We start from the raw sequence: 26,436 nt of genomic DNA, 5'->3' as shown, positions 1-26,436 counted from the left end.
CCAGGCATTTTGAGAATCAAACACCTTACATATACTTAACTGCATATTTAATTTCGATTTTTCAACAGTATTTATTGACATGGAATAACTACCTACTAGATGCAGGGCTATAAAACCTTAAAAATATGCTCCTAGTAATCCCTTGGTATTTAACCAACGTACAATAGTGTGCCCTATTACATCCCAATTAAATCCCTATTTGAGACACTTCATTCTAAAGGTGACTATACTAAACTCCAGAGCAGTTGCCTTTCGAGTCAGATTCCCATGATCTGTCTCTTCCTGGCTGCACATTTGTTACTATCATACTGAAGCAGCACATATCTAATATATTTTTGCATTACGGCTGGGTTTTTAATCAGGGCTTTGGGCTTTTGTCTTGTGATATTACAAGGAGATTTTCTTCCAGTTGACACCGCTCTGGCTTATCTGATGAGAACGTGTTTCTTGCAAATATGTGCCCAGGAGTAAGCTATGCAGGCCCCAGGTTATGGTTCAGTGAGGAACTGAGCACGGAGAGGGTGACCTGCAGTATTCTGTATGAGTTGAGCACTTGGGCGGTGACCTAGGAGACCCAGCTGATTAGCAGAGTGCCGATAGCTCCCACAGCCAGCAGCATGTGTTTATACTGGTGGTGCACATTGACACGTCTTGGTGCACATAAAATTTATTCTGCACACAGATAAAAAAAAATTAGAGGGAAGATTGGTGGCTGGAGGTGCTTTCTGCTATTTTACACCTTCCAAATGCTAGAGATCACCAGGATGCTTAGCAGAAATTGGTATTTGATTGGGTTAAGGTTGTTCAGCGCCCCTGCGGTGCTGAGGCTCTGATCGGAGGGCAAGTAAGGCTGTTTCCCAAAAGGGGTCTCTCACCACCTGTGCAGCCCTTTGCTGAGTGCAAAGGGGCCACAGGAGAGATTGGAATTAGGGACAAAATATTGCACGTTAAATGGGAGAGCCGTGAATATACTGACCCCCTCCCCCCATCTCCCTCTCCAATCTTGGCTTCTGGGCAGCATTCCATACAGATCACTCCTCCAATTTGTAATTATAAGACTGGAGTGTTTTGCATTATTATTGTGCCTTCTGCCAGCTTTCACCGGACAGGCTGAATTCAACCCTTGTGGGCACATATGTGAGGCCAGAGGCTTGCCATGCAGCCAGGTGACTTTTCTTCTTTAATTGAATATAAGCATGTTTTAAAAGAGCAAAAGCTTTTGCACAGAAGAGTCTTAGTTCCAGGGACATGCCAAAGTTTTTAGTTCGTGCTAGAAACGCCTCTCTGTTGATTATCAGCCGGAGACTCAGACGTCACATCTGGGGGCAGAAGCAGAGGAGAGAGATTCCATGCCATTTACATTTACACGTTTAAAAGACAGCACTGTGTTTTATAAATACATGTTCAGCAAAGACGAGAGGGTTAGCAGACATGGCTGGTACCCAGGAGATCTAGGTTTCCTTCTCAGCTCTGACACAGACTTTTTTTTTAACCATGGGCCTGGCACTTTGGGAGTACTGCTATCCCCAGCTACTCCCAGCCTGCTTCTGCACTCTACCTCCCACCCAGACCTCACACTCTCACCCCTTGTTGCCCCCCACCTCCTGCTCAGATCCTGTATCCCCATCCCTATCCCTTTCACTGGCAGCCCTGTCCCACACATTGAACCCCTCATTTTTGTGCCCACCCCAGAGCTGAACGTTCCACGAGGAGTACAGATAGTTCGGAATGGCTACGTAGTTCGAACTATCTAGCCCGTGCCGCGTGTAGCCGCGTGGCACGGGGTTCGCACTAGCCGGCTTTTAAAAATGGCGGCGCCAGCTTTATGCTAATGAAGCCCGGGAAATTCAAATCCCGGGCTTCATTAGCAAGTTCGGTATGCATACATTACCCCGCTAGTTCGAACTACCCTGAGAAAGTTAGACATACCCTGAGAAAGGTAGACATACCCTGAGAAAGTTAAAACTCTTCATCCATTTAATAATTGAAATTAAATCATTCTCCCTAGTGGCAGCGCTAGCAAAATGGCTTGGGTGTAATTATGTAATTAATGGCGAGTTTCCATTAGCAACGGGTGGTCCACTGAAAGGTTTTCATTGAGCCAGGTGGTCCACGGGCCAAAAAGTTTGAGGATCACTGACTTTGGAGGCAGGCTGCTGCCATCCATCTAAATCCCCTCTAAACAGAGCCTTGTGAAATGGCTTGTGTGCCTCGCAACACAGAGCACCACGCTTTGTTTTCCCAAGTCAGTGTCTGGACACCTCTGTTTCCAATTTGTTGCCGCTGCTCAGCGGTGGTGAACCGCAGATCAAACCAAATGGATTTACAAGTGCAGTGTCAGTTTGCCTAGAGGAAATAGATGTCCCTGTTTCCTTTGGTAGGCAGGGGGAAAAAAACCCAAGTACAGATCTGTGCTGTTGCAGCTACTGGGATTTTGCAGAGGCTGGGAAGGCAGGCTGGTTCCCGGCAGCCCATTAACACAGTGCATACAGAATCTTATAAAAATCCTGTTTTCCCCATTTCAGCACGGGGGGGAGGAGGAGGGGCCGCTGCCTCCCCCGGGGCTGCCCAGGCAGTGGGGCCAGGAGCTGTGTTCATCTACGGTTGCATTTCATTTACAGTCTAAATCTAATAAGGGGATCAGCCTAGATCTTGGCAGAAGAGCCCTTTCTAGTCCTGGGAGTGGGGAGTCAAAAGTGGCGGTGTTCCTAGCCTAGCAAAGTGAGGGCTGCAGAGGTGAGAGAGAAACACAAGGCGAAACGTTACTTTCTGTTACAAAACCACTTCTCCGAAGTGATGTAGCAGAGAGCAGGGTTCTCTGAGCTCAGAGAAACCCAGTGGCTGGTTGGGGAGAGAAAGACCGGGAAAAACCCTGCTTTGAAGAAGAAAAATTTGGAAACCCCTTTGCCCCACACTCCATAAAACAAAGCTGCCATTTAATTGTTTAGATTTAATGTGTTGCTAATTATGCACACTTGTGTTTTCTGTTATTGAATGCTGGCTAGTGATGGATGCTCCGTAATCTTATGTAAGAGACAGCACATTTGTTTTCTAAGGCTAGCTGCGCACAATCTGTTATTGTGTGGCACTGAACACATTGAGGGTTGGCGCCTTTCAATGTTGTGCATAAACGCCAGGCTTCCTCGACAATAACCTTCATTAATCAGCCCTCTCTTGTTTGGGAGCGCTCGTGACCAGGAGGTCTTCAGGTCCAAGCTTGTGAGGGATTCCACTTTGAAAACCCTTCCATCCCTCCCCTCCTCTTTTAATTTGATTTGCTTTATTGAAAGGCCTCTGCAGGCTTTTCGGTTGTGTGGCGTCGCTGCTGTGTTTGAGTGGAGCTGCAACTTGGTGGGAAAGGGCTCCACATCAAGGAGATTGAACCTCGTTTCTTTCTAATCCCAGGCCTGAGATTTTCAAAATTAGGAGCCTAAAAGTAGGAACCTAATTGAAAGTGATTTAGAGGCTTTGGAAAATTTTACCCAGAGAGGTCTGTCCATCCAGCTTGGTGATGGATGGACCAGGCACCCTTGGAACAAAGGAAGGATAAAGGGGACCCATAATGTCAGGAGATTGGGGGCCTCCCCCAGTGGCCCAGTGGATGAGGTACCTGCCTCCAGAACCAAAAGTAGAGGGCTTAAGCCCTGCCTCCTCCAGGGAACTGCAAGAGACTGCTGTGTGGATACTTTGAAAAATGTTGCCCTCTCTGACACAAAGAAAGCTGCTGGATGCTCAGTCATTTTAAAAATCAGGCCATTTATTTGGAAGCCTAAAATCTGATTTTAGGAGGGTGATTTTCAAAGATGCCTAATGGATTTAGACCCACAAGACCGATTGAAGGTCAATGGGAATTGTGTTCTTCCACCCCTTGTTCCTTGGGGTTCATTCTCAGAAGTTCCCTAACTTTAGGATCTCAGTGTCAAGCTCTTAAATCCATCTAATGACGTCCAACTAAAAATGGCTGGATTTTGGATATGCTCGCCACCCACACACTTCCAAGGTGCACAGAGCCTGTGAAACACAAGGACACTTTTATTTAGGTCAGGGATTTTCACACTGGTTTTCTCAGTGGGAGAAAATTGTTGATGCCCACACGCCAACACAATTATGTCTTTTGTCGAGAGTTCAGGCTCCGAGGCAGAGCCGGGGTTGGGAGATTTGGAATGCAGGAGGGGGCTCCAAATGGGGGAAGGCTCAGGCCAAGGGACTGAGGCACAGGCTTACCTCTGGTGACTCCTAGTCAGCTACACAGCAGGGGTGCTCCATGCCTCTCCTGGCACAGTGGACAGGAAGCAGCCAGCAGCAGGCTTGGCTCCTAGGTGGAGGCATGCAAATGGCTTTATATCCTGTTCTTGCTTGTAAGCCCCACCCCCCCAACTCCCATTGGCCAGGACAGGTGGGAGGCTTGTTTTAGTACCACTGCTGGTCACCAGCTTACCCTGCAGCAAGGTGACACAGTACCCGACATTCCACAACCCAGTAGTGGGTCGCGATCCGGACTTAGAAAACCACTGATTTAGGTAACAAAAGATGGAGCTAGAAACCTAATTTTGAGCATGCATGTTTGGAAAAACATCTTAAATAACAGAGTTTGATATTTTGAGGTACATGAAGATAAAGCATAAAAACCATCTCAGGATTAGTTGGCTACTCTCACCAGTTTTTGGTTTTTTTTTTTTTTACAAAAATGACTATTGATTTTAGATGGAGTACTTGGCAGAATTCAATTTTTTAATAATTTTGTTAGAAATCGATGTTTTTAAAAATTTTTACCGGCACGATTTCCCACAGTTGTAGGAATAACAAGGGATGTGAAATAATTATTTAATAATAGACATCGAGGTAAAAAAAAGTTAAATCTGTATAAACCATGAAAATACAAATTGTCAACATCACATTTCAAAAAATACGAAATAAACATCCTTAAATCAAACCCTACTTATTTTCACTATTCATTTGCTAGCTCATTTGTTACAAGCCTCATTCAAAAGTCTATCTCACTGGATTTTTTTCTCTAATACATTTTCAAGTGACATTTTTCTTACATTACCTATCTGTACGTTTTGATTATTGTCAATGGAAATATTTATTTGCTGGTATGTGTGTCTGTATATGGTGAAATCAATGTTTACTAAAAGGGGGACAACAGACTCCCCAGATCCCTGGGCGAGGCAGGGGTGGGCCCGGCACCATGCCTCAGGACAGGGCGGAGCCTCAGGAGGAAGGGGCAGGGCTTAGACAGCCCACCCTCAGCGCCACCTGGAGCACACCATATTGTACTCCACAGCCAGCCCTCAGAGCTGCCTGGAGCTTTCCCAGTAGGGCTCTGGTGGTGATTTAAGCAGCCCAGGGCTCCAGCTGCTGCTGCAGTAGCAGCAGCTGTGGTGAGGCCCAGCCCTTTTGAGTCGCTCTGGGGCAGTTGCCCTTTTTGTCCCCCCTGTTGGTGGGCCTTAATACCAGCATTCACAGATAAAAATCAGAACCGTCCAAGCCTACTGTTAGACCGTCTTCTATTGTCTCTTTAGAGTCACAAATTTAATCTGTATTCAGAGAGTCATGGAAAAACAGACTTATACAATAGGGCTGGGCAAAATATGGCCCAGGGGCTAAATCCGGCCCACCGAATCTGGCTGCTTCTTATTTATATCCTGCTGCTCATGCTGCCAAATTTCCAGGCAGTGGCTCAGGCAGCAGAATCCTATTAAAATGGCTCCTGGTCACAGCACTGCCCCGCCAGGGGCCATAGCATTCCCAGGCGGCTGCCAGGCAATGCGGTAGAGGCAAAGTCAGGAGCCGTGAACCCTTTGCTATGTTTTTATTTCAAAGCCTCTGGCCCACACAACTCTGGGGGGAGTCTAGTCTAGGGATGTTAAGTATCGGTTAATGAAATAGTTGAGTAACCTCATGAATTCTTATCAGTTAGTTGACTATTCTATAGTCCTCAGGGGTGAGGCCAGGAGCCACTGTATCAGAGACAGCACGTGGCATGTCAGGCGTAGCACGTCAGATGGGGTGGCAGCAGCCCCTGTCTAGGGAGGGTCTGAGTTCCTGGACCTGGCATGAGCCGGAACTGATCTGGCTGCCTGCTCGCCCGGTTCCTAATACACTTTAAATGCAGAGCTGCTGCAGGGGTAGTTCCTGGACCCAGCGTGAGCCAATACTGAGCCGGGATGCTGGCAAGCCTACTAAAAAATGTACTGGCATGGGGAGGGAGGAGAGGGAAATGTGTGTAGTCTATAGCATTAACCTGTAAGATTTTGCTTATTGGTTAATCGGTTAATCGACTACACTATTACATCCGCTGTCTAGTCCCTAGCCCCGCCCCTTCTGTTCCAGATCACGCCCCTTCTGGGGGTGGAGCCAGCCCTTGACTATGCACCAAAATTCATTAAGTGGCCCCCCTGCAAAAATTATTGCCTGCCCCTGTCCTAAATCCTGAGGTGAGCACACAAGTCAGCAAACAGCAGCAAGTCAGCATTCATGTGATCTGAGAAGCAGGTTGTGTCAGGGTGTGGTCCTGGCTTCCACGAGCAACCTGGACCCACGTGAGAAGAATGCATGCGGGGCAACTTCTGCTCTTCGTCCTTCCTGTGGCATCTCTGGAAATGCGATTAAAGGCCCCTGCTGCTAACCATCAGTTCCTTAAGGACTAGCCTACCTAGGATGTGTCCATAGACACTCGTTTTGAAGTAGGCTTGATAACCCGGGTGAAATCCACACAAGGCTTAAAGCAGGCAGGAAAATAAAGGCTTCAGACTGCTGAGTTCTTGCTGCCGCTTCCTGCAGTTATTTTTAAACACGGTGTCAGAGGCGAGGCGAAGTTTCCTTCAGCGCACAAGGCTCAGATGAAGATGGAGCACCCTGAGTCAGAGAGAGACAAGATGTGCAAACGGGGCTGTTGTAATTGATCTCCTGGAAAGTGGGTGTGAGTCTCCGAGAGCCAAAGGGCCCTCACTCGCTGTGAATAGCACTTCACTGCATGAGTAATCCCACTGGCATGAATAGAACCAGCCATGGAGTCAAGTGGTACCCAGCATTCCAGATGCACAAGCGGGTTGATCTAAATGCTCTAAGGGAGTGTCAGTGCTGTAACTGCTGTGGGGCAGTGTGGTCTAAGGGGTAGGTACCAGGCTGGCAGTGCAGAGACGGGCCTTTTAGCCCCAGCTCTAGGGTATGATCTTGGCAAATCAAGCAGTCTTTGTAGTGCTGGGACTGGCTCTTCCTGCGCATGTGCACAGCAGGCCCAGCACTTAATTGTGTCCTCTAGGTGCCACTGTGATACCAATAATAACTCTGAGCAGCGTCGACGTGTGAGGAGGTGACACCGGCTTAGATCCTGTTGCATTGTGTCCACGGCGAGGTGTGTGCAGCACACCGGCTCTGGGAATATAGTGCACGATTCCCAAATGACAAGTCCATCCGTCATGCAGCTGACGGGGGAGTTTATTCTTCAAACAGGGCTTCACTTGTATCAGTGTCCCAAAGCAATTAAAAATAACCACCTGATTTCAGCAGAACCTCCTTCTACTGAACAGTCTCTCGCCTGGCCCTCGTTGAAGCACTGCTTTTCTCCTGCAAGTCAGCCCCCAAGGGGCTTCTCTGCTCTTGAGGGGCAAATTCTCAGCAGAGACATGACTCTTCAGCTGGGCGCCACAGTAAGAGCAATTCTTAGATTGCGTCTCTGCCACTCAGAGGGCTCGTCTACACTGGCCCCTTTTCCGAAAGTAGGAATAAGAGATCCTCCGGAAAAGGGCTTTTTTCCACTGGATCGGGGCCAGTGTAGACGCTCTTTTCCGGCTTTTCTAAAAGCCGGAAAAAAGCGGCGGGCATTTTTATTTAAATGCCGCGGGGGATATTTAAATCCCCCGCAGATTTCCCTATTACGACCTGTGAAATTAACATGCCCCTTTCGGAAAAGGGGCCAGTGTAGAGGTAGCCAGAAAGACACTGGTCACCGTCTAAGGCCTTGACAGTATCATTTGAGCTTTCATGGCTAAATGTGGCCTGAGAACAGTTGTCTTGCTGCTCCGTGTGGACATGTGTGTCTGTGCACGCGCTCTTGCAGGTTTCAGAATGTCGGGAAAGTTTGTGGTTTGGGGTTTTTTTTCTGTACATTTCAAATGCTTCATTGTGAAACTGGTTAAAAGCCCTTATTTATAAAATGTGTGCGTCTCTTTCAGTTTAACTGAAAAGGCATTAAAATAACTGCAGCTGTGGAAGGAATAATTACAGCTAGATTTTGTCAAGGACTCTCTTGTCTGATGTTGCCATCTGTGACATAGTGAATGCAAAGATCATTTTAAACATAGGCAGTTAATGCAGGGAATAATTCAAGAGCTCTAGATATTTATGGTAAATTATTTAACTTTATAGTTGAATTTTATTGCCACGTTATTCCATGTGCTGAGGAGCTCTGCGTTTTCAGTTGCCCTGCATTTTACTTAGCTCCATTTTGCAGCAGAAAAGTGCCTACTTCAAACACTTTGGAAATGTTTCCTAGGCTCTGTCTACCTGTCCATGTACGGGAACGTGTATGCAGCGGGGCTAAATCCGAAATGAGCTACACAACCTGAGCTACGTCAATTGCCTAGCTTAAGTCAAAATAGCTTATTTCAGTTTTTGGTGCTGTCTACGCAGCAGGATGTCTGAGAGAGAGCATTCTTCCTCCGACTTCACTTACTCCTCGTACAATGAGGCTGTGTCTACACTGGCACCCTTTTCCGTAAAAGGGATGCTAATGAGACACTTCGGAATTGCAAATGCTGTGGGGGATTTAAATATCCCCCGCGGCATTTGCATGAACATGGCTGCCGCTTTTTTCTGGCTCGGGGTTTTGCCGGAGAAAAGCGCCAGTCTAGACGGGATCTTGCGGAACATAAGCCCTTTTCCCGAAGATCCCTTATTCCTACTTTCAAGGAAAGGGCTTATGTTCCTCAAGATCCTGTCTAGACTGGCGCTTTTCTCCGGCAAAACCCCGAGCTGGAAAAAAGCGGCAGCCATGTTCATGCAAATGCCGCGGGGGATATTTAAAACCCCCACGGCATTTGCAATTCCGAAGTGTCTCATTAGCATCCCTTTTATGGAAAAGGGGGCCAGTGTAGACACAGCCTGAGAGTGACAGGAGTTGGAATAAGAAGTCCTTTGTCTGGACATTATTTTGACATTATGTCGAAATAACTTCTTGTAGTGTAGACACAGACTATGTTCTTTCAGAATAACACTAGTTATTCCGAAACAATGCTGCTGTGTAGATGTAACCCTAGTGTTCCTCCATGAGAATTAGATCCTTTATCAGTTAAATTCTTAGCACCTTGTAAAATACACCACTGATGCTTTTTTAAAGCCATGAGTTGGAAAAGTCACATCATTGATTATTGGTCAAGTTAGGGATGTGAATGTTTAACTGGTGATAGGAGGCCCCCGACTTGCGACGCGATTTCTTCCAGAGGAAGCGTCACAAGTTGGCGTTGTTATAACTCGAACCCGCAATTACGGTAGCACTGTGCACCATCGTAAATGCGGGCTAAGGATGTAAGTCAAGGGTTTCTGGCCCCTTCCGCACTTACAAAAATGGCTGTAAGTGCAGGGGGTCCGAACTTGGGCGGTCGCATCTCGGGGGCCTACTGTAACTGGTTAACTGGTAAGCTTCATCCTTAACAGATGATGCTTACTGGTTAAGGTTAACCGAAGGGGGCTGCAGCAGTTCTCTGCCTGCCGGAAGCAGGGGGTGCTTCAGCCCTGGGAGGTGAGGGTGACCCACTGTGGACAGGGATTGCTTTCACCAGGCTGGAGCAGCCCCTGGCTGTGGCCAGCCTGGGTGGCCCATGGGTAGGGCTGCTCTGGCATATTATTAGCCCAATTTCAAGCATGGATTGTGGTAACCTGCTATAGGTTCCTGCTTTCTCACCATTAATTTGCCACTTAGGAGGATACTGAAAAATGTTCTCCTATGAAAACATTGCTGTATTATTCTCCCCCTCTCCCCCGCCATTAAAAACCACCTGCCATATTGGAAATGAATAAGCGGCTGCCAAAATGAAAGAGAGGGGGGCTTGTCTGGGCATTAATGGTATTCACTGCTCTGTAAATGGGGCTCATGCTGCTGCAAAGCCAATGACCCTATCAATCAAATCAGGGGAGAAACCGCCAAATGGGAACTGGCTGCTGGCAGGTTCTGAATGCTCTGTGCCCAGTGCTCACACAGTCAAAGGGTGTTTCTTTTCTGTTGCTGTTGGTAATTAGCACGTGGATCGTTCCCCTCCCCGCCCCACACACACACTTTGTCACAATCGGACTCATGACAGTTTCTCCCCTCACGTCTGTAGGCTGCATTTTCTTAATTTTGCCGTGGATGGGACTCAGCCGCCCTGCACAGACAGACGAGTCACACCCAAGGAAGAGGACAGACAAGCTCCCTGTGTGTTCTACTGGAGCGGTGTGCGTCTGCCCTGCCATTGCGCTGTGATCTTTGCTGTAGCTCCAGGCTGTAAGAAAAAAACAAACCATGAAGCACAACCCTTGCGAGGCAGTTGCCGCGGGTGTTTCTTGACCTATAAGCTGGGAGGTTTGGGACTAGAGGGAGGCTGAAGGGGTCTGTGTCTGGGAAGGTAGCAGGCTTCTGCCAGCGTGCAGGACTATGACAAAGTGGACTTTCTAAGAAAACCCAGCTGCTGCCTCTGTCTGGATCCTTAGGAGCATTTCTGTTTTGCCCAAATGGGATTCTGCTGCTACTTTGGATTGCGAAAGGCCACAACACAGCTGCATGGCTGGAATCCTTGCTAGGATGTGCACCCCGATTTAAAGAGGTTCACGCCTCTTCCTCTTGTAACCCATGTCCTGCTGCTGCTGCTTCTCCAGCTGTGCCTTTGGAAAGGAGAAAATGGATCAACATCTGGTGCTGCAGCTGCTGTGAACATCTGGAGTCCTGGAGGGGCCCCAGTGGCTCTTTCCCCATTAATCAGGAGGTAGTCATGCATCCTGCTTACTCAGAAAGTCTCCCGTTCTTCATCTGATTGCCGGCTGCAGCAAAATGTTGGGGAAATCCTGCAAAGGAAGCCTTGGTCTAGAACAGGACTCTAACGGCAACATTGATCTCTGGGGGGTATGTCTACACTACCCCGCTAGTTCGAACTAGCGGGGTAATGTATGCATACCGCACTTGCTAATGAAGCCCGGGATTTGAATTTCCCGGGCTTCATTAGCATAAGCGGGGAGCCGCCATTTTTAAATCCCCGCTGCTTCGAACCCCGTGTAGCGCGGCTACACGGGGCTCGAACTAGGTAGTTCGGACTAGGGTCCTATTCCGAACTACCGGTACTCCTCGTGAAACGAGGTGTACCGGTAGTTCGGAATAGGCACCCTAGTCCGAACTACCTAGTTCGAGCCCCGTGTAGCCGCGCTACACGGGGTTCGAAGCAGCGGGGATTTAAAAATGGCGGCTCCCCGCTTATGCTAATGAAGCCCGGGAAATTCAAATCCCGGGCTTCATTAGCAAGTGCGGTATGCATACATTACCCCGCTAGTTCGAACTAGCGGGGTAGTGTAGACATACCCTGGGAGAGAAAGATGCTCATCTCATGAGACATAAATCTCATGGTTTATAACCAAATGGTCACTTCCTTGCCCCTGCCCCAAGCAATTTCTTCAGCTGCCCTGTTCTCTTGGCAGCAGCCCACCAGGGAGAATCCCGAGCATAGCTCAGTCCCAGCCAGGTTGGGAAAGAATCTGTCTTTACAGTGCTTTGAGACCAATCAGCCGGTGATGTAGGATATGGAGAGCAGCAGGAGGAAAATTAGGGCAAGGACCAGCAGGCCACTGGCTGTCTGAGGGCACTTCTGGGGAAGCACACAACATGTGGCAACTTCCTATTCATCAGTGTATGCAGAGAATGTGTCAGGGTTAGATACATGCTACTCCATCATCTTTAGGCCTTCAAAATGGAGAGGGACCTATCCAACCAGAGGCAGGGGATGACTTCTCCAGATCTTGGCCAACCTACTCGACTGCAGAGGCTCCTTGTTTCAGAGCACTCATTGAGTAATGACTGGCTCTTTTCAGGAGCAGGAAAGAAGGGAAATCCACCATTTCCTCCCTGTCTTTCCTAGCCTCCTAGCTCTTTTTCACCAATTCTGAAATGCTAGATCAATTAGATCGAAACAAGGTTCCAGACACTTAATTTGTATATTCATTTCACCACTGGGAGTTGCTAGCTGTACATGCCTTTCATGTATGTTCTCTAAGGCCATGTCTTCACTAGAATGAAGATCAATGCTTTAGCGATCGATCTTCTGGTGTTTGATTTAGAGGCTCTAGTAAAGACCCACTAAATTGAACTCAGAGTGCATCCCTGCTGGTGGCCGGGACTCCTGCTCCTGCGAGGATTAAGGGAAACGGACAGGGGTGTTTGCTCCCATTGGCCTCCCGCCAAGGGGATGGCAGGGAAATTCAAATTAAGGTAAGTCAGCTACAGCTTCTTAATTAACATAGCTGGAGTTGCATATCTTGATTCAACCTTCCCCTTTAATGTAAGACTTTATGGTTTTCTTCACCTGATCATTGGATCTTTGAACCAATGTAACCGGATTCAGCTTCAAGATATAGGGCCAACACCAAACACTCTTTCTTTTGCGGCAGCTGCAAACCTCCTCAGTTTTGGCTGGGCTCTACTTAGCCCCTCCAACTCCTCATTTTGCTAGAAGCAGCCTTGCTTGTTACCTGCAGCCTGTTTCCTGGTTTTTTTACAGTAGCAACATGGATAGTTTGCTTTGTAAATTACATACTACATCTCCAGTGCAAGGAAAGTTGCGTCCGCAGTGGTCACAAAGTAGTGTTAATCCTAGCTAAGAAAAGGTTAAACCAGATTTCATTCTATCTTTTTGTACACAAAGGAAACTTTCTCAATTGCCACATATTTTCATCCTCCGCAACTTTTCATTGCTGGTGAAACATTTTTTTCTTTAAACTATATTATTTTCACTAAGTTCACATTGAAATAAAACAGTTGTAGGATCCCCTCACCCCATTGCAGCATAGCATAGACTCACATTTTTGGCAGCAGGGCAACTTTCAGATATTTTGACATTCTTGCTCGGATCAATCCTATGTATGCTCTTGAAAAGTATTCATGTTGTCTGGCAGATTCTTCTATCTAATCTAATTCAATCTCTCCATCTGCTGATGACTCCCATCACCGTGGGAACTGAGTGCCTCCAAAGAATTTAAAAATAGAAATAGCAATCTTGCTTTCTTCCTTTGCAGCCGGTAGCTGTTATTAGTGGGTGTGTAAAAATGATTGAAGCTTTAGGATGAAGAAATGAGCTTTGAAGTTAGTTCTGCGAGATCCAGGGTTGATCTCTCTTGTGATTATAAGTTACATCAGTGGTCCCCAACATGGTGCCCACAGGCACCATGGCACCCGTGGGGGCATTTGTGTGCACCCGCCAAGTGCTCGGGGCTGTCCTGGCCCTGGGCATGTGGCGCATGCATAGTGCAGGAACCGGTCCCGGACACATGGCGCACGGTGAGCGGCAGCCCCGGGAGCACCGCAAATTGGCGCCCGCGCTCTGGGCGTGCGGCGAATGGGGGGAGTGCCAGCCCTGGGCGCACGGCGCTTGGGGGGGGTGCCGGCACCGGGCATGCAGCTATGGGGGGGCCACCCCTGGGCGCGCAAGTGTCCCCACCCTCTGGCGCCCAGCAGGCGAACGGCCATACCCCCTGGTGCCCAGCAGCCTCAAATGGTTGGGGACCACTGAGTTACATAGTCCAGGCCCTAGGGCTGGTGTGATTATTTGTGAACCCTAATTTGAATGGGTCACTGGGGGCTGCACACTAGGTTTGGGGTGTTCTGGCTCTGTCCACACAAAGAGCTCTCAGGCTGGCAGCATGGGGGGGCTGGGCTGCCTGGAGCAATCTCACCCTTACTACCCATGGCAACTTCCTCTCCTCCCGTGGGCTGAGGGCCCTGCCGGGCAAGGGAACCACTGCCATACCCAGCCCGCAGCTTTGGGACACCCCTCAGGGATGACACGCTGCCCAGGCAGGTGGGGCCAATAATAAAATGTGGGGCCAGGTGTGGGAACCAACTGCGCATGCTTCACACTGGCCCTGCCAGGTGTATTTCTTGTAAACATTTTTGTGTCCTGCACTAACAAGCCCAGAGAACTTGAACATCCTGAATGCTTTGATCTGGGTATTGGGTGAAGGAAGTTCATCCGGGAACTTTCTCCATTCAAAGGGATTTGTGCATCTTCAGCAGGAATCAGATTTGAGTGCTCATCGTAAGTTTCCTTTTCTTTTTAAAGGCTGACTTGTCCTGTAGGAAATGCTGAGGCTGCAAAAATAGCTTTATGCATTGAAGTATAGTATAGAGTGAGTAGATTTCTCTTGCTTGCAATCTTTCAATGTGCATACAACCAAGCCACCTTTTGTCAGGTAAGACAGCCTCATTTTATATTTGAACTGCGTGGCCAGTACTTATGTTGAAAGATGGACAGAGAAGCCAGCACATAATTCCCAAACCAGACTTGCTCCCTTCTGCAGCTTCCTAACTTTTATATGTAAGGAGAAGAGATGATGAAGTGTTTGCTTTGGCCCTGTAGAGGCTGGATTGAGAGTCCCTGATGGTTAATTACAGTCATGGTTAAAGAGCATGGAACAATGTGCAAGCCTGGATTCTCTGCTTGCTCTTTTTGTACGTGGAGAATGTCAGAGCTCAGCTGTGTTACTGACTCACATTGTGTCAAGATCTGCTTACAGACAGTATCAGCGCCTGTGAAGTGCCTCTGTCTATGGCTCTTTGACTTGAGGAATTTTAAACGCCATTGTAATCACCTACCTTATAGATATACCTCTTTAGCTCAGAGCTGTTTGCCTGGAGAGACTCACATCAGCCACATAGCCAGGCCTTGTCTAAATGTTTCTTCTCTCCATGTATGAATGTTTTGTCTGGGGGGAGCTGAATACAGTCCCAAAAGCTGAACACCCAAAAGTTCATGGGGGCTGGGTGTTGGTGTCTGAGTCTGGATCTGAATTTTGTGGCCTTATGCAGCGCTGTAGTCTGGAGTAATCAGAACTCCAGACTCTGGCATCAATCAGAGTTTTGGTGAGGACCTGGATCCAAACTTTTCAGCTCAGCCCCAGCTCTGGGGGTCTATGGAGCAGAACTACTGTAATTTAGAGAATATACCCCGCACCCAAATATACCCCGTGGTTTTTTCTATTTCAATAAAAAAATCTTGTATACCCCGTGCACGAGTATAACCCGCGGGCTATACAAGACTTTTCTGTGCTGGGGGTATATTTGCTAATTTATGGTGCGGTGGGGGAGGGGGGGAATTAGCCAGCCACTCACCCTCACCGCCCCCGTTCCTGCGCAGCTGCCAGCCTCCAGGCAAGGGAGCGCTTATCCCCCTGATTCCTCTGCAGCCGTAGGAAGTGGCGGGGGAGCAGGAACTACCATCCTCTGGGCTGGGGAGTACTCACTCCCTCCGTTCCTGTGCAGCCCCAGGAACCACCAGCCTCCGGTGATTTAAAAAAACCCGCTGGTGAGTAAAAACACCCCTATATACCCCACACTCCAATATAGCCTGCGGGGGAGGGGGGCGGGGCTTGTAAAAGCAAATATAACCATAGGTCCATAAAAGGCTATTAGACAGGGGATAAAATGGTGTCCTTGGCCTCTGTTTGTCAGAGGCTGGAGAGGGATGGCAGGAGATAAATCGCTTGATCATTGTCTTTGGTCCACCCTCTCTGGGGCACCTGGTGCTGGCCACTGTCGGTAGACAGGCTATTGGGCTAGATGGACCTTTGGTCTGACCCAGTACGGCCGTTCTTATGTTCTTAACCTGCAGGTTTTACGAGGCATAAGGGATCTATTGGCAAAGGCTTTCTTTAGCGATAGATTACCCTCCAGACTGCCGCTTTTCGCAGACAAAACTCCGTGGCAAAAAAAAGCGGCAGCCATTTTTATGCTAATGAAGCTAGGGATATTTAAATCCCCGCTTCATTAGCAATTTCACCCAGCCTAATCTGCATCCCTCTGCCAGCAGAGGGATTCAGTCTAGACATATCCTTATAGTCTAGCTGTACTCTAGGGCTAATATATTTCCCCTTTGCTACTCCCCTGTAGCCTCCTGACACTGTCACAATGGCTACATGCCACTTTATAGAACACTGCAGGCAAGGGTCTTTGCCTTAGAGCGCTTGCACTCTTCCCAGAAAGAGAGGCGATACAGAGCAAGCTTGAGGATGGGTGTTGATTGTACCCATGGAGAAATCTATTTAGAAACACATGGATCTGTGTAAATTAGGAAAGTCCCAAAGTCATGCAGCCTTTGGTCCGAGGGCCATGTGTGATATCAGCACCTTCTCACTGAGGGAGCTGTTATACTTTGAGATCCTCGGATGGAGTGCCCAACAGAAATGTAAAGTGATTTACAAACGAATGAAGCCCCAGCCCCCAGGGTGGAAATGACGAATCGCTTTTAGCCACCGTTGAAATGTCGCCGCTTTTGGGGTGACATTTAACAAAGCAGAGATCATAGGCCTGCAAACGGCTGCTCTAGTCCAGCCCTCTGAACTCCAGGCAGGACAAAGTTATCTGGCATAACCATGCTTCACAGCTGTTTAGGTCAGGAAGCAAAGGGTGCTGTAGGTCGGGGAGAAGGGAGCCAGTTTTTGCAGTGCAGACCAGATCTACAGAGAAATTCTCCTGGGCAGCCTCTTCTCGCTCGTTTGTGAGGTCATAAGACACCCCCACGGCTACCAACAGCAATTGCTTCCATGGCATGATTAAGTTTCTGAAGCATTTTTAGCCTCCTTTAATGTGAAGCGGCAGCTGGGCATGCGGACGAGCAGTAGGCCCCCTGTGACCAGCTATAGATATCAGCAAGCTCTTAGCCCTCTGGCCCCAGCGTGTGAGGGAAATACAGGCTGGCAGAGTGTCTGCTCACGGGAGCTGGAATTTGGCCAGAGGCCTGGGTCCCATGCTGGTGCGAAGAGCAGTGCGCCGTGTGATGAGCGCACTTGGTCAGGGGCTGTATTTCCTGCGAGTGGCAACTACGTGAGACCATGGAGTCAGCTGGGATGGCCAGCCACTGACTCACAATCACTGTTTGGAACAACAAGATTGGGCCACATTCTCCCCGGGAGTCGCAGGAGGGATGTCAGCTCAGAGTTTGGTCCACAGGGGCCAGCGATGGGAAGAAACAGGCACGAAAAGGCCCAGTGTTTGCTCAGAGACGGGGAGCCGTGCTGTTCTCCAGTGTCTTCACCTCTAGCTATTGAGCTTGTTAACTGGAATTAAACATTCATAATTCAGAACTCATTGAAACATGCCTTCCAGACTCTCAGACATATCTGTCCTCGCCAGGATTAATCACAGGCGATAATTATTTCATTTAATACTCTAATTATAACCATGCTTCTAATAAGCATATTCATGCATGTTAACGTCCAAGAAAAGGAAAACAGAGAACCAGACATGCTCTGAGGGATGACTGGCTGCATCCATCGGTCTTCCTGTCATGGAATGTGCAAACCCCACGAGTCAAGAAATGGTTGATGGACTGTGTGTGGGGGGGGGGAAGGGGGCAATCAGCCCCACCCAGAGACATAAGAAGCAAGTGTGGGGCTCTGAGGGGGAGCTCAAAGGGGAGGGACCAGCTCAGCAGGTGACTGGCTAAGGTCAGGGGTCGAGGGAGGGCCTGTCTGAGCCTCCCTGAAGCTAGGTTGGCTTGGTGTGACTTTGTTCAGTTGCCATTGACTGACAATTTCTGAGAAGCCCAGACAGAATGGAAATGTTGAGATGCCTGGAAGGGGCAGAGAGTCTGCCAATGTCTAAGCCCTGAACAGAAGGAAGAGTCTATGTCTCTTGGTATTTATACTGGAGGTTGTGTGAGGTCTGGAACTCTGACATGACCTAGCCAGTAGCAAAGTAACTTCACTCAGCAAAGTGTTGGTGACTGGATAGAGTCACAGAAGATCAAGAGGGAAATAGAGACAGAGTCACTGCAGCCTTACCACATCACAAGGGAGCACCTGGGAGGACACACGATTGTACTCTTCCGTCTTTTTATAAACATTCTGCAATAATGAGTGTTCGAAGAACCCATCTTAGTTTGAAAGTTTGGGAAGGCTCCAAGAGAGAGGGATGGCAGAGCTTCAAGAAGCCGAGGGGTAAGCAATGGAGAGAGCTGGTTAGGAATCTTTCAATGACAAGGATCTGCTGAAAAATTCCAATTCATTATATATGTATAATGTTTGCAGAACACCCACACTGTTTGAAGAACACCCAGCTCAACCAAATGTAAAGTTGGAATTGTTGAAGTAGACACTTTTTTAAAAAAGATCAGCCATTTTTTAGGAACTTTACAATAATAAAGGTTACATGGTGGGGGGTGGGGAAGCTCAAAATCAAAATGAAACTTTAAACTGAACCTTTTTTTTTTCATTTTCAGTTAATAAAAAAGTGACATTTTTTACTTCTTGTCCCTATTTGAGATGGCAAAAGTTTTTGAAGTGTTGTGAATTCTCTCAGGATGGGAAAGCTATTTTCCTCACCCATCCTAACGGTAGGCCACAATAGGGGCATTTGATTGATTATTACACCCATCAGAGATCACGTATGTGCAAAACCACCACCTCTGTCTTTGGACTCATGTATTACTGTTAACATAAATGGCAAAATGTGCCTCACTCACATCACCTCATCCCCGATGTCTGTGATGCTTCGAATGTGTCACCTCCGTTCAGAATTCAGTTTTCCCCTCTGTGTTGGCCACACACTTCAAGTCCTGAATGCCCCATGCGAGCATGGGACCATGATCAGCCTTGGGCATCACCTCCTCTGACACATTAGGATTTTCCTTTTCTTTAGGCCTGGGCTTTTTTGCTTTTATATGTTTGCCACCATCCCGGTGCTCTGTGTGCAGCTCTCTGTGGAGGAGAGCAAGTGTATCGTACGGATCAGCGACAAAAGCCCTAGCTTTGTAACTGTCAGAGTTTTCCTGGGGGCTCAGTGGCTCACTGCATTCATATTTCCTTTTCTATATTCTGCACAACACTGTAAGGAAATTAATAGATTCAATGAAGTATTGTACAGCTGTAAATGTTTAAATATATCTAACTGTATGTAAAAGTATGTAAACTACAGGTGAGTGTAGATATATATATATATATACTAGCCAATTAGCTTGTCATAAGATGGGATTTTCAGGTCTTCTCACTCGGTCTCTCTCTCTCTCTCTCTCTCCTCCTACTGCCTACCCCCCTCTCTCTCAGCTCTCCTCCTCCTCCTGCCTCTCTCTCCCATCCGTCTCTCCCCGCCCCCCTTCCCTTTCCCCTTTCCTCCAGCCGTGGCGCTTGGCTGAGTGCTGCCTGCTCAGCTGGGCTGCCGCGAGGGAGGGGGGCGGGGCGGTGACGTACATGGCCAGGGGGCGGGGCCGTGTACGTCACCGCTCTCCCTTCCCCTCCCACGGCGGGGGAGCCCAAATGGCCCCTTGCACTGCTGGCTCCCCCTGCAGCCAGCTGAGGGGCGCAGCACTCAGCTGAGTGCCACAGCGGGAGGGGAAGGGGGGCGGTGATGTACACGGCCCCATCCCCTGGCCGTGTATGTCACTGGCCCGCCCCCTTCCCCTCCCTCCGTGGCAGCTCGGCTGAGTGTTGCGCGCTTAGCTGGGCTGCCACGGGGGAGGAGGGATGGGGCGGTGACTTACACGGCCAGGGGGCAGGGCTGTCTATGTCACTGCCCCCCCTTCCACTCTCCCGCGGTGGCCTGGCTGAGGGGTGCACCACTCAGCGCCACGGCGGGAAGGGAGGGCAGTGATGTACATGGTCCAGCCCTCTGGCCGTGTACATCACCGCCCCGCCCTCCTTCCTGTCCACTGGGGCTCAGCTGAGTGGCGCAGCGCGCCACAGAGGGAGGGAAAAGGGGGCAGGCCAGGGAACGTGGCTGTGTACGTCAGTGTTACAGATGCACAGACAATGGGCTACTATATATATGATATGCAGCACTGTGAGGTGTTATGCACCTGTTCACAGACACAGGCATAATGCACAGTATAAAATCTGCATAGTACATTTCAACATTTGTCGGTATTTAGGAGACACCAAATCTTCTCCTTAGAGTCAATTTATTAAAAATCTGCTCAAATTCAAAATTCAGCAATTCTTTGTCCCCAACCAAAACTATTAATTCTAGAAAATTAACCAGCTTTAAACCCCATGTAACTATATATGGCATAACAAAACTCATAGGAACACTAAGAAGCTCCTAAAACAAGTGATAGAATAGTGCAGAGGTTTTCAAACTTAGGGTTGTGACCCAGTATTGGGTGGTGGAATGTCGGGCACGGGGTCTCGTTGCTGCATGGGGATCAGGTGAGCAGTGGGGGGGGGGGGGGCTAAGGCAGCGACTTGCCTTGTCCTGGCACTGCAGACAGCGCTGTGCCTCAGAAGCGGCTGGTAACAGCCTCAACTCCTAGGTGGGAGAGGGGGAGGGAAGAAGAGCGCACAGGGCTCCAGGCACTGCCCCTGAACACTAGCATCACACTCCCATTGGCTGGGAACCTGCTGCCAGCTGCTTCTGGGGGCAGCATGGTCTGCAGTGCCAGGAGAGGCAGGAAGCTGCCTTAGCCCCCCTGCTGCACCAACCCTCCTGGCCCCCCCTCAAAGCCACAGCCCCCTTCTTGACTCTGAAGCGCTCATTCTCTGCCCCACTTCAGAGTCCACACTCCAATCACATTATGTTGGGTTGAGGCATCAACAATTTTCTTCAACTGGGTCATGAGAAAAAAAAAGTTTGAAATCCCCTGGAACAGACGGTCCCTTTTTACAGCTGGGAGCAGCCCTGGTGCTTTGCGAAAGGAATCTCATTAGTCAGAGCTATTGATATTGATGTTGCATAGTTAAGAAGGTTCTCTGGGCTTATAGCCTATATCCAGTGAGAACCAGCTAACACTTGGTATCATCCAGTAAAGATGATTGGTCATACGTTGAGCTGATGTGTTAGTGTAGTGTGTGTATTCCTATGGGTACCGGGTACCTTCCGTAAGGTATACCATGCTGCAAAGTCACAAGTGGGTTCGGTGAAGTCCCCTATTGCAATGCTTATCCTCCTTTGCATGTAGATACCTGAGTTGTTTCCTGTAGAGGAAGAATATATTGTGCTGTTCTGGTTTCTGGACTACTTCATAATATCAAATGATAAAAAAAATCTGCATAACTCTAACAGTGCAGTCAAAATCCAGTTGCAAATATTATGTTGTTTATTGATAGTTCCATAATATAGTGAGGTAGCTTGCCAGACAGCTGCATTTCCTGGCATTTAAAAAGAATTCACTGTAATGTATTGTAATGCATTAGCATAATAATTGGTAAGCATTCGCAGATGAATAGTTTACTGACTGATAGATTTTGTACAGAAACTGTGAAGGTTACATGGAGGGTGAAAACATTTCATTGTGTCAATGAACATACTTAATTTTTCTGGAAGTGCTATTTAAATTGTGCAGTGGTATGACATTAACATAACAAAGACATAATGCATTAGTTTGTGCTGTAATAGGGAACACTGCCGTACAGTCGCTTAATCAGGTGACCCGTAAAGGATAGAGAGCTGGGGAGTTCTCCCATTACTATGGATAGTTCTCTGGAAACTATAGCTCGCTATGTAGCAATGGCCCAAAAGGCTAACAGAATACTAGAAATTATCAGGAAAGGGATAGAAAATAAGAAAATACCACTATATAATTCCTTGGTGCTCTTATAGCTTGAATACTGCATCTAGTTTGGATCACCCCATCTCAAGAAGTCTATAATAGAGCTGGAAGAGGTTCAGAGAGGGCAACAAATGATGTTCAAGTATATGGATGGGCTTCCGTGCAAAAAGAGACTAAAAAGATTAAGGTTGTTTAGCTTAGAGGTCTATCAGATCATGAATGACGTGGAAAAAGTGACCGGAGAAGTGCAATTCACCCCTTTCCTACACAACAAAATCCAGAGGTCATAATGAAGTTAATAGACAGTGGGGCTACGTCTAGACTGGCATGATTTTCTGTTAAAAGCATTTTCGTTTTCCATTAAAAGTTTTCCGTTAAAAGCATTTTCGGAAAAGAGTGTCTAGATTGGCAGGACGCTTTTCCACAAAAGCACTTTTTGCGGAAAAGCATCTGTGGCCAATCTAGATGTGCTTTTCCGCAAAAAAGCCCCGATCGCCATTTTCGCGATCGGGGCTTTTTTGCGGAAAACAAATCTCTGCTGTCTACACTGGCCCTTTTGCACAAAAGTTTTTCGGAAAAAGACTTTTGCCCGAACGGGAGCAGCACAATATTTCCGCAAAAGCACTGACAATCTTACATGAGATCATCAGTGCTTTTGCGGAAAGTCAAGCGGCCAGTGTAGACAGCTGGCAAGTTTTCCAGAAAAACTGGCCAGTCTAGACATAGCCTAGGTGTCCTAGAAAGAAGAGGAAGCACTTTTTCACATGACACATAATGAATCTGTGGGCCTCATTGCCAGAGGATGTTGAGAAGTCCCAAATACAACTAAGAAAATGTGATACCATCTACATGTTTTGTTAGTCTATGAAGTGCTACCAGACCTTTTGTTGTTTTTAAGTTTATCCTGTACAGACTAACTCGGCTGCACCCTGAAGCTTCCAAATATAACTGTTTTTTTAAAAGAACTAGATAAGTTCATGGAGGATAGATCCATCTCTAGTTATTAGCCAAGATGATTAGGGAGGCAACCTCATACTTAGGGTGACCCTAAATTTCTGACTGCAGAAGCTGGGAGGGGCAGATGGAATGGATTGCTCCAAGTGCCCTGTTTTGTATGCTTCCCTCTCAAGCTCTGGGACTAGTCACTAAATTGCGTATCCACACAGCAGGGCTGAACTTGAAATAAGCTACGTAACTTGAGCCAAGCTAATTGGGTAGCTTAAGTCGAAATAGCTTATTTTTGCTCTTGGTACAGTCTACACAGCAGGAAGTCTGAGAAAGGGCACTCTTCCTCCAACTTCTCTTACTCCTCATGAAATGAGAGTTACAGAAGTTGGAGTAAGAAGCCCATTATTTCAAAATGATTTCAAAATAACGGGCTCGCTGTGTAGACGCTCGCAAAGTTATTTCAGAATAACGCTGCTGTGTAGATATGCCCTAACAGAGACAGGACCCTAGCAAGGTGGAATATTGCTCTGACCCACTAGGGCCGTTTTCATTCTCCTGGCTGCTGCTATGTGGAGCAATTAATCTCAGCCTGAAGTTGTGTGACTTGCCTTCACACCTGTGCAGCCTTCTCATTTTTCCAGGATGGGCTATTGCAGGGCTGGGCAAGATCTGGTCCACCTAACACTTTGACCCGGCCCATGGATGCATCTGGCCACTTTCTATTTATATCCTGTTGCCCGTGCCACTGAATTTCCAGACTGTGGCTCAGGCAGCAGGATCCTATACAAATGGCTCAAGGCTCACAGTTGCAGTGCTATCCAGGCAGAGGCCAGAGCGCAAACCCTTTAAATAGCTGCAGTGACTCCAGGCAGCTGCCAGACAATGTGGTAGCCACAGAGCCAGGTGCTGCAAGTCCTTTGACGTGTTTTTAATTCAAAACCTCCAGCCCCACACAAATCTGGGGAGAGGCTAGTCCCTAGCCCCGCCCCTTCTGCCCTAGGCCCCGCCCCTTCCAGGAGTGGAACTTGCCCCCGATCACATAGCAAAATTTATTAAGTGGCCCCTCTGTAGAAATGATGCCCATTGCTGGACTATTGGCTCTGCTACTTGTTTGGCTTTACTAAGCTGTCAGTCTGTCAGGAGAGAAAAAATGCTTTGAATCCTTTCCATTTGAGAGTTCTCTGCCTTGCTGACTAAGAACGGCTTAGTCAGTGAATGAGTGACCCAAACAACAAGGAGTGGGGTGGTGAAAAGTGAGTAAGTTTCCACTGGTATGGAAAAAGTGAATAAGGAAAAGTTATTTACTTATTCCCACAATATAAGAACTAGGGGTCATCAAATTAAATTAATAGGCAGCAGGTTTAAAACAAATGAAGGGAGTTTTACTTCACTCAGTGCACAGTCAACCTGTGGAACTCCTTGCCAGAGGATGTTGTGAAGACTAGGACTTTAACAGGGTTCAAAAAAGAGCTAGATAGATTTATGGAGGTTGGGTCCAGCACTGGCTATTAGGCAGGATGGGTAGGAATGGTCTCCCTAGCCTCGGTTTCTCTGGAAATGGATAACAGGAGAGGGATCATGTGATGATTACCTGTTGTGTTCCCTCTCTCTGGGGCATCTGGTATTAGCCACTTTCTGGAGACAGGATACTGGGCTAGATGGATCTTTGGGCTGACCCAGTATGGCCATCCTTATGTTCTTATGAAGGATGAGGCATGGGAGTGTGAGGTACGAGAGCTGAGTTCTACTCCTTGCTCTGCCAGCGACCTCTTGTGGGATCCTGGACAAGTCACCACTCCCCATGCCTCTTTCCCGGCCTGACTTGTAGACTAAGGTTTTAAGCTGTTTGGAAGGCAGAGATGGTCTCTTGGGCTACATATGGACAGCAATGCTATTTTGGGATACCGGAAGTATCCTGAAATAACAATTCTGCATCTTTAAACATGCCCGTTATTTTGAAATATATTTTGAAATAAGAGGTGCGCTATTCCGGCACCCCTGTAACCCTTGTTCCACGAGGGCTAAGGGACTTATCGGAATAGCGCTTTGTTTCAAAATTTGGAATCGCGCCAAATTGAGAAATATGCTATTTGGAGGTAAGGGTGCAGGGTAGACGCACCCTTGCCATTTGCATCAAGAATAGCAAAGTGGGGTTGCTTCTGCAATAACAGATCCCAAATCCCAATGACTCGCTTTGAGAGCATTGGGTGAATTCACTCCCCCCCCCTTCCTCCTGGGTGACTCGTTCACCTATGCTGAACTGCATCTTGGGAACTAGCCGCTCTTACCTGGGTCCATTGTCCACAGACTGGGGGATGTCCCGAAGTAGGTGAGATCCCAAGCAGATGGCCAGAACTGAAGAGAGAGAATGTCCTGGTGTGGTGTCCAGTGGCCCTGCCAGAAGCCAGCCAGCTGGGGAGGTGGTGAGAGGGAATGGATGTGGGAAGGGAAGGGGCTAAGTAAAACAATGGGAGTGGGGAGATGAGGAGGAGCTGGGGGATTAGGAGAAGAGTGAGAGAGAGAGAGGGAAAGGTAACCTCAGAACCACACGCCGCTGGCACTGATTGCTAGGATGGGATGGTACGTTCTGATCACGCAGGCTGAAGTGTTAGGGTGCAGGAACAACGAAGTATCTGGAGTTTAAGGAGACGTGACCAGGATTTGCAATCATCAGGCTGAGTTTGAATTTACTCCAACGTGTCCTCGGAGTTCTTGGATGCGAACAGCTGTCTCCTGGGTTCCCCGTGGACATGCGCAGCATCCAAAATAATTTACGCTCTTTGGCTTCTGCCTCATTCTTTTCTTCCTTCGTTTTTACAACACCGCCAGGCTAACAACTTCGCAATTAACTTAGCGAAAACGGAAAAGCTAATTGGAAGGGATGGAGCTGAATCGCTTGGAAAGAATGGCTGGAAGCACTCTGAGTCAGGTCTTGCCTGCCAGCGTGTATGCTAATTCCATTATTGCTCAGATCAAATTGGGGGAAACAGATGGGAGGGGGAATAAAAAATTCCTTCATTAGAGAAATTCTAGCTCTGGCATGACCCAAATGAGACCTGAATAGGGTCAATCAGACACATGGATCTTTCCTGCTGGAGGATCCCAGAGCATCTCAAATGCATTGCTGCTACCAGGCAGCTCTGAAGAGTATCTGCCTTTACATCAAGAACAGCAGCCAGCGAGCTAAACAGAGAATGGAGGAAACTTTCTATCAGGGCACAGGGGCAAAAGCACAGTCTCCCAAACAGGACTCTGAGACCCGCAGTGTCTGTGAGTAATTCATAGGCTCTTGGCATTTTAAGAGCTCATTTGACAGCCTCATTTACAGCCAACTGCGTGCGTGGACTTCACTTTATTCAGATCCAGAGTGATGGAATGAATCAGCTTAATTACAATATACTTTCCCCCATCCTGGTGTTTGGCATTTGCCATGCCTTTTTGGAAAATTTCTCTGGGATGAATAGAAAGAAAACGAATGGATCTTACAGCAGCCTGGGGAATTTCTGAGTAGGCTGTCCCTTGTATCAAATTTTTAAGCCATCCGGTCATGTGTATCCATTTCTCCCCTGCCCCCCCTCCTTATATTCTCTTTATAGAAGTCTGTGGATTTGTTTTAAAAACTCTACAGAAAAAAATATGGGCTTTCTATAGATTTCCCATAAGAGCTTGTCCAGTTACTAAAAAGAAAAGCAAACATTAAATCTGCTCTACAAAACGGGCCCAGAATTACACAGTTTGCAACCTTCCTGCCTGTCCAGGGATTCCAGGGAGT

At 47.8% G+C, this 26,436-nt stretch overlaps 1 protein-coding gene and 1 long non-coding RNA gene across 2 annotated transcripts in view; one reads left to right on the top strand and one right to left on the bottom strand.

Moving 5' to 3' along the window:
- Positions 1–26,436, top strand: part of GRIK3 (glutamate ionotropic receptor kainate type subunit 3) — a 314,080-nt gene that overhangs the window by 37,115 nt on the left and 250,529 nt on the right. The window lies entirely within an intron of this gene.
- On the bottom strand, positions 873–13,212 carry LOC142819956 (uncharacterized). Its single transcript, XR_012897646.2, has 3 exons — positions 13,044–13,212; positions 4,225–4,315; positions 873–1,319 (listed from the first exon to the last, which is right to left on the bottom strand). It is a non-coding gene; the product is annotated as an uncharacterized LOC142819956 (long non-coding RNA).

This window comes from Pelodiscus sinensis, chromosome 26 (assembly GCF_052426305.1).
Source record: "Pelodiscus sinensis isolate ZL-2025 chromosome 26, ASM5242630v1, whole genome shotgun sequence".
Classification (NCBI taxonomy): Eukaryota; Metazoa; Chordata; order Testudines; family Trionychidae; genus Pelodiscus; species Pelodiscus sinensis.
Note: the sequence above shows the minus strand (reverse complement) of the source record. Positions and strands in the feature narration are given on the sequence as shown.